This window comes from Vigna radiata, chromosome 1 (genome assembly GCF_000741045.1).
Source record: "Vigna radiata var. radiata cultivar VC1973A chromosome 1, Vradiata_ver6, whole genome shotgun sequence".
Taxonomy (NCBI): Eukaryota; Viridiplantae; Streptophyta; class Magnoliopsida; order Fabales; family Fabaceae; genus Vigna; species Vigna radiata.
The window spans coordinates 22,782,960-22,792,084 of NC_028351.1; the positions used below are offsets into that span (position 1 = coordinate 22,782,960).

Here is a 9,125-nt window from a genome sequence, read left to right on the forward strand (position 1 = left end):
TATTCAGCAATTGCAAAATTCAAACAGAAATACAGATTCGCACTGAATCAAACAAATCTGAGATGAATGACACGATTTATGCACCTGAGCTCCTCATAGGAATGGTCATTGATCTTTGATTGTGCATGACATGTCCAATTCACTCTAATCTCAGATATGCAAAACTTGGTTTCAAACCAGATTTGATGACAGAAAGCAAAAGTTGGACATGACCGTGACATACATGGTGTGATGCTCAAACTAAAAGACTCAATAAGCAAAGATTAAGCGATTAAAAATGAAAATGACTCAAGCAAAGTACAACTAGTATCAAATAGCCAGAACAAATAAATACATAGTCAAAGACATTGCAGCATTTTGCTGACAGTATGGAAATGGAAGAAAGTGACACTTATCTCACGATTTTGGCTTGAACCTTGCTCTGAATACCAAATGATACATCTAGGCTGGATGTATTCCTTCATATCTGTGAGATTTAAGGCTTGGAGAAGCAAGACAACAACTGAATTCCAATCGAACAGTACCGGTAGTGGTAGTTCCAGATGCAGAACCGTGGCTGCTGCAGAGAAGTTACTTGAATGGAGGTGTTTGGGATGGTGACAGCGGAGGTCAGTGTTTTGCAGAGGCTATTTGGAATGGAGGAGAGCTTGAAAGAGGTGACTACAACTCAGAAGGCCTTCCACGCAAGGAAGGAAGTTGTAGGGGATAAAGCAAGCCGTGGAGAGACTTTCGGAAACAAGAAATGGCTGAACATTTCAGCTGAGTTTTCTTATATCATCCAAAAGTGTTTGCCTAAGCTGATACAAGCAAATTTATAATGAAAGACCCAAGCTATGGACGGTGTAGATGGTTGTGGAAGAAGCTCAGATCTCCACACGTGATAACGATGAGGGATGTGTGTTCATGCTTCTGAATGATGCAATGCATCGTGCGTGCGCAACCAACTTTCTAGCTTAATCACGTACCAGATGTGGTGATGGTGTGATACATGTGTATTTTTCTTGAGGCAGCTCCATGCTTGTATTCTCAGCCCCCCCTTCCCTTTGTGTAAATGACTTCTTTGTCCTTCATCTTGGGTTGGTTTGGTGGACTTTTTTTATTGGGCTTGGGCCCCGCGTATCATGATGTGTTATGTAATTAGAGGTTGAGGTGGATATTAACAAATTGGGTATTTGAAATTGGGGAAAGATTGATTTAGGGCATAGATAGAAATAAAGTTAGGGCAATTAGAGCTCTTTTCACCTACATTAAGAACACGGTACAATGGTGGGTGTTGTTCTTCTTGTTTGTCTTCTCCTTTCTATTGTTGTTTAGGGTTTGGATTTTAGGGTTGTCTGTTGGCAGTAGTGTGGTGGCTCGTGCTTGGCGAAATGGTGTTCCCTCTTTCGGAGTTGCTTGGCGAAGTGGTTCGTGATTGTTTCGTTTTGGCTTTGGCTTTGAAGTGGCAATGTCTTTGAATCAATGTCGTTCTTCTTGCTCATAAGGGAGCTATCGTGGTGGTTCATCCAAAGGATTTGTTAGAAGCCAAATATGCCATTGTGGGGAGGTTGTTGTATTGAGAGTGGCAAAAATAGTTAAGAATGTGGCAAGCAATTTTCTAGGGTTGCCTTAATTACAAGGTTTGTAGTTTAATTTTTGTGATAAATTATTTTGGTGATTAATTAAATGTTTATGGCTGGATATTTTGAACAACGGACAAGAAATGAAGAACTTCAAGGATGCAATTTCTTTAAATGGGGTAATGAAGATAATGTAGATGATGTTGGTAGTATTATTGCTAGACAAAGGAGAAAGATTAATAACTTGGAGAAATCTATTATGGGTTATGAGAAAAGGGAGAAGATGTTAATATAGATGCTATGTTTTATGGGGTTGATTAACATCATCCTTGTTTGTATTTTGTTTAGAAGTCCATGATGTGTTGTATTACACATTTTTTGTGAAGAGCACATTAACCATATTGTAATATAATGTTTTGAAATGAATGAGAAATGCCAATTTTTGTATCTGAATTTATGCTTTCAATATACATTTCATCTTATATATACAACATAAGCACATTGAAGTTTAGATTGAAATCACAAATTGTTAATACCGTATACTTTATATGGAAGTGGCTTCTAACTCATTTCCCTCTTGTCTTTAACTATTAATACTATTCGGCTTCTAACTCATTTCCCCCTTGCCTTTAACTATTAATAACGTTTGACTTCTAACTCACTTCCCCCTATCTTTCTTTTACTCTCATACACTTTCCAACCCCTATCAGCATGAGTAAGTGTTTCACAACAAAGATCCATTTCCCTATCATTGACATGCACAACAAATATTCATCATTCAAAATGATATTATAATAAAAAATTTGACTTCAAATGCACATTGAAAAGAGAAACTGTCATTGAAATTCAGATTAAAATCATTCAAATCTACAAATTTGTTCTTGATTGCATAATAGATACTAAACCAGGATTCAAAATGAAGTTCAAAATACATATCAAAGGTTAGAAAATAGTCAATATTGGGCTATAACATACTTAAGCTAAACATTTTGTGACTTCTAAATAACTTCTAAACTCCTGCTATACTTGGTTGACTTTGTTGAAGTTGGCATTGAGTAAGCTGACTTGATTGAGATTGACTTTGGTTTGTTGGAGCAGCTTGTGGGCAAGTATTTCTTTTATGACCAAGTTGTCTGCATATGACACATTTATTACGAGTTCCACCTTGCTTTAGTTGTGTGTCGTTCTTCTTTAGCTCCCAAGGCTTTAGTCTTCTTTTCTTTTTTGGTATGCCAGGAAACACCCTTTTAGGTGGATGACAACGGTTCAAAAACCGTTATTTTCATACTTTATTTTGATACAAAACTCACCCTTTATGACTTAGAAATTAGCTTGAAATCATGCAAATTGCTTTAGTTAGGTTAAAAGAGAGTCAAAGGTGGTTTTAAAGATATTATGCTTGGTTTTCCTTGTTTTGACAGGGTAAGACGAGAATTGAAGGATGCAGAACGTAGTAGGAAGGAGTTGGACTCAAGAAAGGATGAAAAAAAAGGTTCAACGGAAGAATCGCAATTTCAAACACCAGTTTCAGCACTGAGCGCCAGTGTTGTGAAAAGAGTCATTGCCATACGCTTAAGCGTTAATGCTGAGGGGACAAGTTAGAGTCGTGCACACTGTTGAGCGTCAGATCCAGCGCTGAGCGCTAGCCTTCTCAGAGACATCACTACCAAATGCCTAGGCGTGAATGCTGAGTGTCCCACTTAAGTGTCGCACCTATCGTTGAGCGCTGTAGTTGGGCTTTGCCTGTTTTCTGTTATTTTTCTAAGTTATAAATAGACCCCAAACGAACCTTAGGGCTGTCTTTTGGCAGAGAAAAGACGTAGAAACACCCATTCTCCCTCCTTGGAGGCGGATTTTGGATGTGAAAGCTCCAATCTTTCAATTCTAGGGTTATCTCTTTCATTCTTTCCATTCAATTCATATAGTTTCACCATGACAATGGTGAACTAAACCCTTTTTTGTTGGGGAACGATGTAATCCTTTTGAAACTCTCTTATATCGAAGTTCTTATTTTATTCATATACTTTTGTTATCAATAGTTTGAGTTTTCTTCTCTATACTTCATGCTTGCATTGTTTAACTTATTCAATGTCATGATCTTTGATATTGTCGATATGGACACATACGGGGAAATCTAGACATGGGATGGATTCTCTTGATTATGAAATGTTACCTAGACATTGGAACACGACGGTCAATTGCTTTAAGCTTCTGTACACCGAAATGCGTGACTAATTACTAGGGAGACTAGACATAGTAAACTAGTAATTGGGAGTAGGCTCTATTCGCCTAGACATCGGGTTTAGAGAGTAAATTAGATAGTTGCATGAACATTGATAACAAAGTTGAATTTAATAAGAATAGTAGATATAGGAGAGTGAATTAGGATGAAACCGTAAACTCCAACAACACCATTCATCCATATCTTTATCTGTCAATTGATCAAGTTTTTGCATTTGCATGTTTATTTTAGTTTTTGCATTATAAACCCTAAATTCAATCTTTATCAAGTCTTAAGAAATCAATTCACATAAATGATTAGGCCTAAGAGTCCCTTGGGAAACGATATTCAGACTTATTGTCTATTATTACTTGATATGATTTGGTACATTGATAAGGATTCAAAAATCGTTATTTTTATACTTAATTTTGATATCAAATGCACCATTGTTGACTTAGAAACTTGCTTTGACTCATGATTTTGCTTTAGTTTTGTGAATAAGAGAGTTGAGGACATACTTTATGATTTTATCAATAAATTCCCTTGATTTTGTAGGTTATTGGAATGATTTGAAAGAAGGGTTGAAGTATCAAGGAGTTGTAGTGCAGAAAAGTCAATCAGTCAACCAGGAAAGTCAATCAGTCAACCAGAATGCTGAAAAGTTGACTAGAGTGCTGAAAAGGTAGCGTTGAGCGGTGAACTGGGCACTGAGCGCCAGCTTCGGGACCAATTTTTCACTGTTTTGACGCCTCGGCACCGCTGGGGTGATTATGAGTGTCGCACCTACCGCTGAGCGGTACTGTAGCGTTTAGCGCTGGCGACACAAGTTTTGGGCCAGTTTTCTGTTATTTTTATGATCTGTTTTGGGCCTGGACCCGTTTTCTGTTATTTTTCTACCTTATTTAAAGGCCAGAACGTCTTAGAGAATGTATCTTTTGATGGCTTAGGCACATAAAAACACTTTTCACCCTTTTGGGGGCAGATTTGGGGAATTGACAACTCTCATTTTCTCTTTCTAGGGTTTCTATCTCTTTCCTTCCATTGTACACCTAGTTTCTTCATGAAAATGGAGAACTAATCTCATTTGTTATTGGGGAAGATGTAACCTTTAAATTCTCTTGTATTTGAATTGATTATTATTGATATATGCTTCTTTCATTAATTGTTAGAGATTCTAGTAGGATTTTCTTCTATTTTGTGTTTCTTGTCTTTGTAGCTCTTAAAACACATATATCACCTCTGTTCCAAGTGTGGTAGTCTTATTTTGCACCTTAAAAGAGTGGAAAAAGAAGTGCTACAAGCTTTTAAGCAAAAGGCCTCAAAAGAGTACCAAAAGAGAGCCTAAAAAGTGCTGAAAAATATTGTGTGCTTAGACCACTATCATTGTTTTTGTGCAATCTGTTTTGGAACGTGTTTTGATCACTGTTATCTTCACTTTCCAGTGGCTAAAAGTCTTGGCTATGATGTTAAAAGAGTGGCCTTAGTGCCCCATTTGCTCAAAGTTGCCAAAAGACAAGAACCACCCACTTTTCTTCTAGTAGTTTTTTTTGTTTTGGGAATCTATTCTAGCACCTTTCATTAGGATTTCTTTTGAGTGCTAACCTTTGTTTCTTAACCTTTAATTTCTTGCTTGTCTTCTTGGATTTCTTAGTTTTTTCATAATTAAATTCCTTTTGCAAAGCCTTTTTTGTTTTTGGACCTTTTTATTGTTTTTATCCCTTGTTTCTTCTTGCACAATTTTGGCTTTGGTTACTTTGTGTGGTGTAGGTTCTCTTTGTGAGGTGATCCAATATCTTTGAGGTAGCGTTCTAGGTGGTGGAGACCCAAAGGGAGCTTGAAGTCTAGAGTGGTAGCCAAAAATAAAGGAGAGAAACACCTTGGGAGGTGGCTTTGATTTGGTTGTTATTTTTGGCTTTGTAATTTTTTTTTCTCTCTTGTAATTCACGGCCTTGTTAGGTGTCTTGGGGGAGTCTTTGGTGCTCAATCCCATCTCCTAACAAGAACCTTTATTTCTTAGTAAATTTCGTTTTTTAGTTGGTTGGTTGGAGGAACCAAAGTTCTTCAAACTTAATCATTAGGTCGCATAGCTAGTTTACTTGGTTTCTTTAATTGTGATAGCTTAGTGTGTTTCAACTTTAATTTCAACTTTAGTTCCCTTTGAGAAATTTGGTTCAAGAGTGCCTAAGGTAAACTTTGGCTAGGAAAGGTTTGGTATTTAAGCAATCCATTGTGATTCACCTCCCTTTCCTGGAAGTGAACTTGGGTGTCTTTTGCCTCCTTAAGTCTCTTAAGGAACTTTCTTTGAAATTTAAGTATTTTGTTTGTTGCATTGCCTCTTTTTGAAAACCTTTAAGGATGTATAAGACTAATTTCTTTGAAATTGGAAGTGACTCTAGTGAGGATGTAAAACCCACTTTGAAAATTTAGCAAAAGAGCTAAAGTCACTTAAAATTTGGCAAAGGCAAGAAACTCTTCTCAAAGAAAAAGAAAGAATTGAAAGAGAAGATTATCTTTCTAAGTTGGAAGAAGAACTTAGAGTCCTTAATGAGAAACAACAAAAAGCCCAAGAGGAAATAAAGAGAAGTAGGAGTCATACAAGGAGGAGTTCTAAAACTCCAACTCAACTCACACACTATGAGGTAGATAGTAGGCTTGCAAACCAATACTATCAACCTTACCCTCATAGAATTCATGATAGAGAGCACACTCCAAGAGAGGTTAGAGTAGACCTCCCCCATTTCCATGGTAAAGAAGATGTTGAGGCATACTTAGATTGAGAGATGAAAGTTGAACAACTCTTTAAGTGTCATCAAGTGAGTGAGGAGAGAAAGGTCACATTGGCCACCTTGAGTTTCCAAGGGAATGCCATGTATTGGTGGACCTCCCTTGTGAGAGAGAGAAGACTCTCTAATTTTCCCCCAAGTCACCTATTGGAATGACTTGAAAAGTGCCATGAGAAGAAGGCACATTCCCTCATACTATCATAGGGAGCTAATGGACAAACTCCAAAGGCTCCAACAAAGAGATATGAGCATAGAGAGCTATAGGCAAAAGATAGAGCTCTATATGATGAGGGCAGGGATTAGAGAGGAGGAAGAGACCACCATTTCTAGGTTTCTAAGTGGTCTTAATCTTGATATTAGAGATAGAGTGGAATTGTTGCCCTACCAAGACTTAAATGACTTGGTACAAATTTGCATTAAGGTAGAGCAACAATTCTTGAGAAAAAGTTTTAAAACTAACCACTCTAGCTCCAATATCAAAAGAGACTTCAAAAGGGAGGAAAAACAAGTGAAAAAAGGGGAACCTCCAAGGAAGTTTGAGAAACCCAAAGATGGATCAACATCATCCATGCGTACTAGTGATATCAAGTGTTTTAAGTGTCTAGGGAGGGGACATATTGCATCTCAATGCCCCACAAAAAGAACCATCATCTTAAGGGGTATTGACTCATATAGTAGTGAAAGTGAGCAAGAAGAATATACAAATGAGATTGAGGAAGAGAGTGAAGGAGAAGATTCCTTTCCTTGTGGGGGAGATCTTCTCATGATAAGAAGAGTCCTCAAAAACCAACCTCATCTTCAAACCCTAACCCAAAGAGAGAACATCTTTCATACAAGATGTAAAGTTTCAAATAAAATATGTTCTCTCATTGTGGATAATGGATCTTGTTGCAATTGTTGTACCATAAGGTTGGTAGAAAAGTTAGATCTTGCTACTAAACCCCATCCAAGGCCTTACAAGCTTCAATGGCTCAAAGAAGGAGGGGATTTGAGAGTATATCAACAAGTGGAGGTCAAGCTTGCCATAAGAAACTATGAAGATAAAATAACTTGTGATGTTATTCCTATGGAAGCTTGTCACATTCTCTTAGGTAGGCCTTGGCAATTTGACAAGAAAACCATGCACAATGGCCTTACCAATGAGATCACCCTCCACCATAAGGAAAAGAAGTTCATCCTCCATCCCTTACCACCTTCTAAGGTGTATGAAGATCAAAAACAAATGAAAAAGAAAAGGGATGAGGAAAAAGAGAAAGAGTGCTTAGGAAAAGAGGAGCAAGCTCCCAATGCATGCATACATGAGGAAGGAGAGACTAGCACTCCTACTAAGGTCACTCAAAAGGAGAGGAATTTATCTAAGAAAACTCTCCTAAATGAGCAACCTCCATTCCTTCTTCTTTGTAGAAGTGCTCTTTCATGCATAACAACTCAAGAGTCTAAATTTCCATCTCCTTTGGAAAAACTTTTGCTATATTTTGAGGATGTATTTCCCCAAGAAGAACCTAAGGGTCTTCCACCAATTAGGGGAATTGAGCATCAAATAGATTTTGTTCTTGGAGCAAGCCTACCAAATAGGTCAGCCTATAGAACTAACCCTCAAGAAACCAAGGAGATTGAAAATCAAGTACAAGAGTTGTTAAATAAGGGGTGGGTTCAAAAAAGTTTGAGTCCATGTGCGGTGCCTGTATTATTAGTCCCTAAAAAGGATGGAAAATGGAGAATGTGTTGTGATTGTAGGGCTATTAACAATATTACCATAAAGTATAGGCACCCAATTCCAAGACTAGATGACATGCTTGATGAGTTGCATGGGTCCACTATATTTTCCAAAATAGATCTTAAAAGTGGCTATCACCAAATAAGAATAAGAATAAGTGATGAATGGAAAAAAAACCTTTAAGACTAAGTTTGGATTATATGACTGGTTGGTGATGCCTTTTGGCTTAACTAATGCACCTAGCACTTTCATGAGATCAATGAATCATGTCTTGAGAGATTGCATTGGAAAATTTGTGGTTGTGTACTTTGATGATATCCTAGTGTATAGCAAAAATTTACATGATCATCTAGACACTTACAAGTGATTCTTTCCACTTTAAGAGACAACCACTTATTTGCCAATAAAGAGAAGTGTGCACACTACAAGAAAAATCACATTTACATACGGATTATTATATACGGATCCTAATCCGTATATAAGGATCTTGTTACATACAGATATTATATACGGATATTAAAATAAATAATAAAAAAAATTAAAAATTTTCAGCCTAAACCTAAGACATAAGCAGCTACCTCACAACTTCTTCATTTGTGTATTTTCAGCCACGCCTCTCGTTCAACCACATTTCACTTTGATTCAATGCTCGCGTCTTCACCATTTTCTCTCGACATCCACACTTTCTTCAATGATCCACAGGTTTGTTCATCACAGAATCGCTTCATCCTCTCAAATCTCCATTTCTTCTTTCTATTTTCACTTTCATATACATAACCACCTTCGACTCCTAGGGTTTCGTCCTCCTCTTCACTTTTCCTTCATTTTTAACCGATTAAAACTAC

The 9,125-nt window shown here is 37.2% G+C and overlaps 1 pseudogene; it reads left to right on the forward strand.

Moving 5' to 3' along the window:
* The first annotated feature begins 578 nt into the window (after nucleotides 1-578).
* Nucleotides 579-9,125, forward strand: part of LOC106759595 — a 25,094-nt pseudogene continuing 16,547 nt past the window's right edge.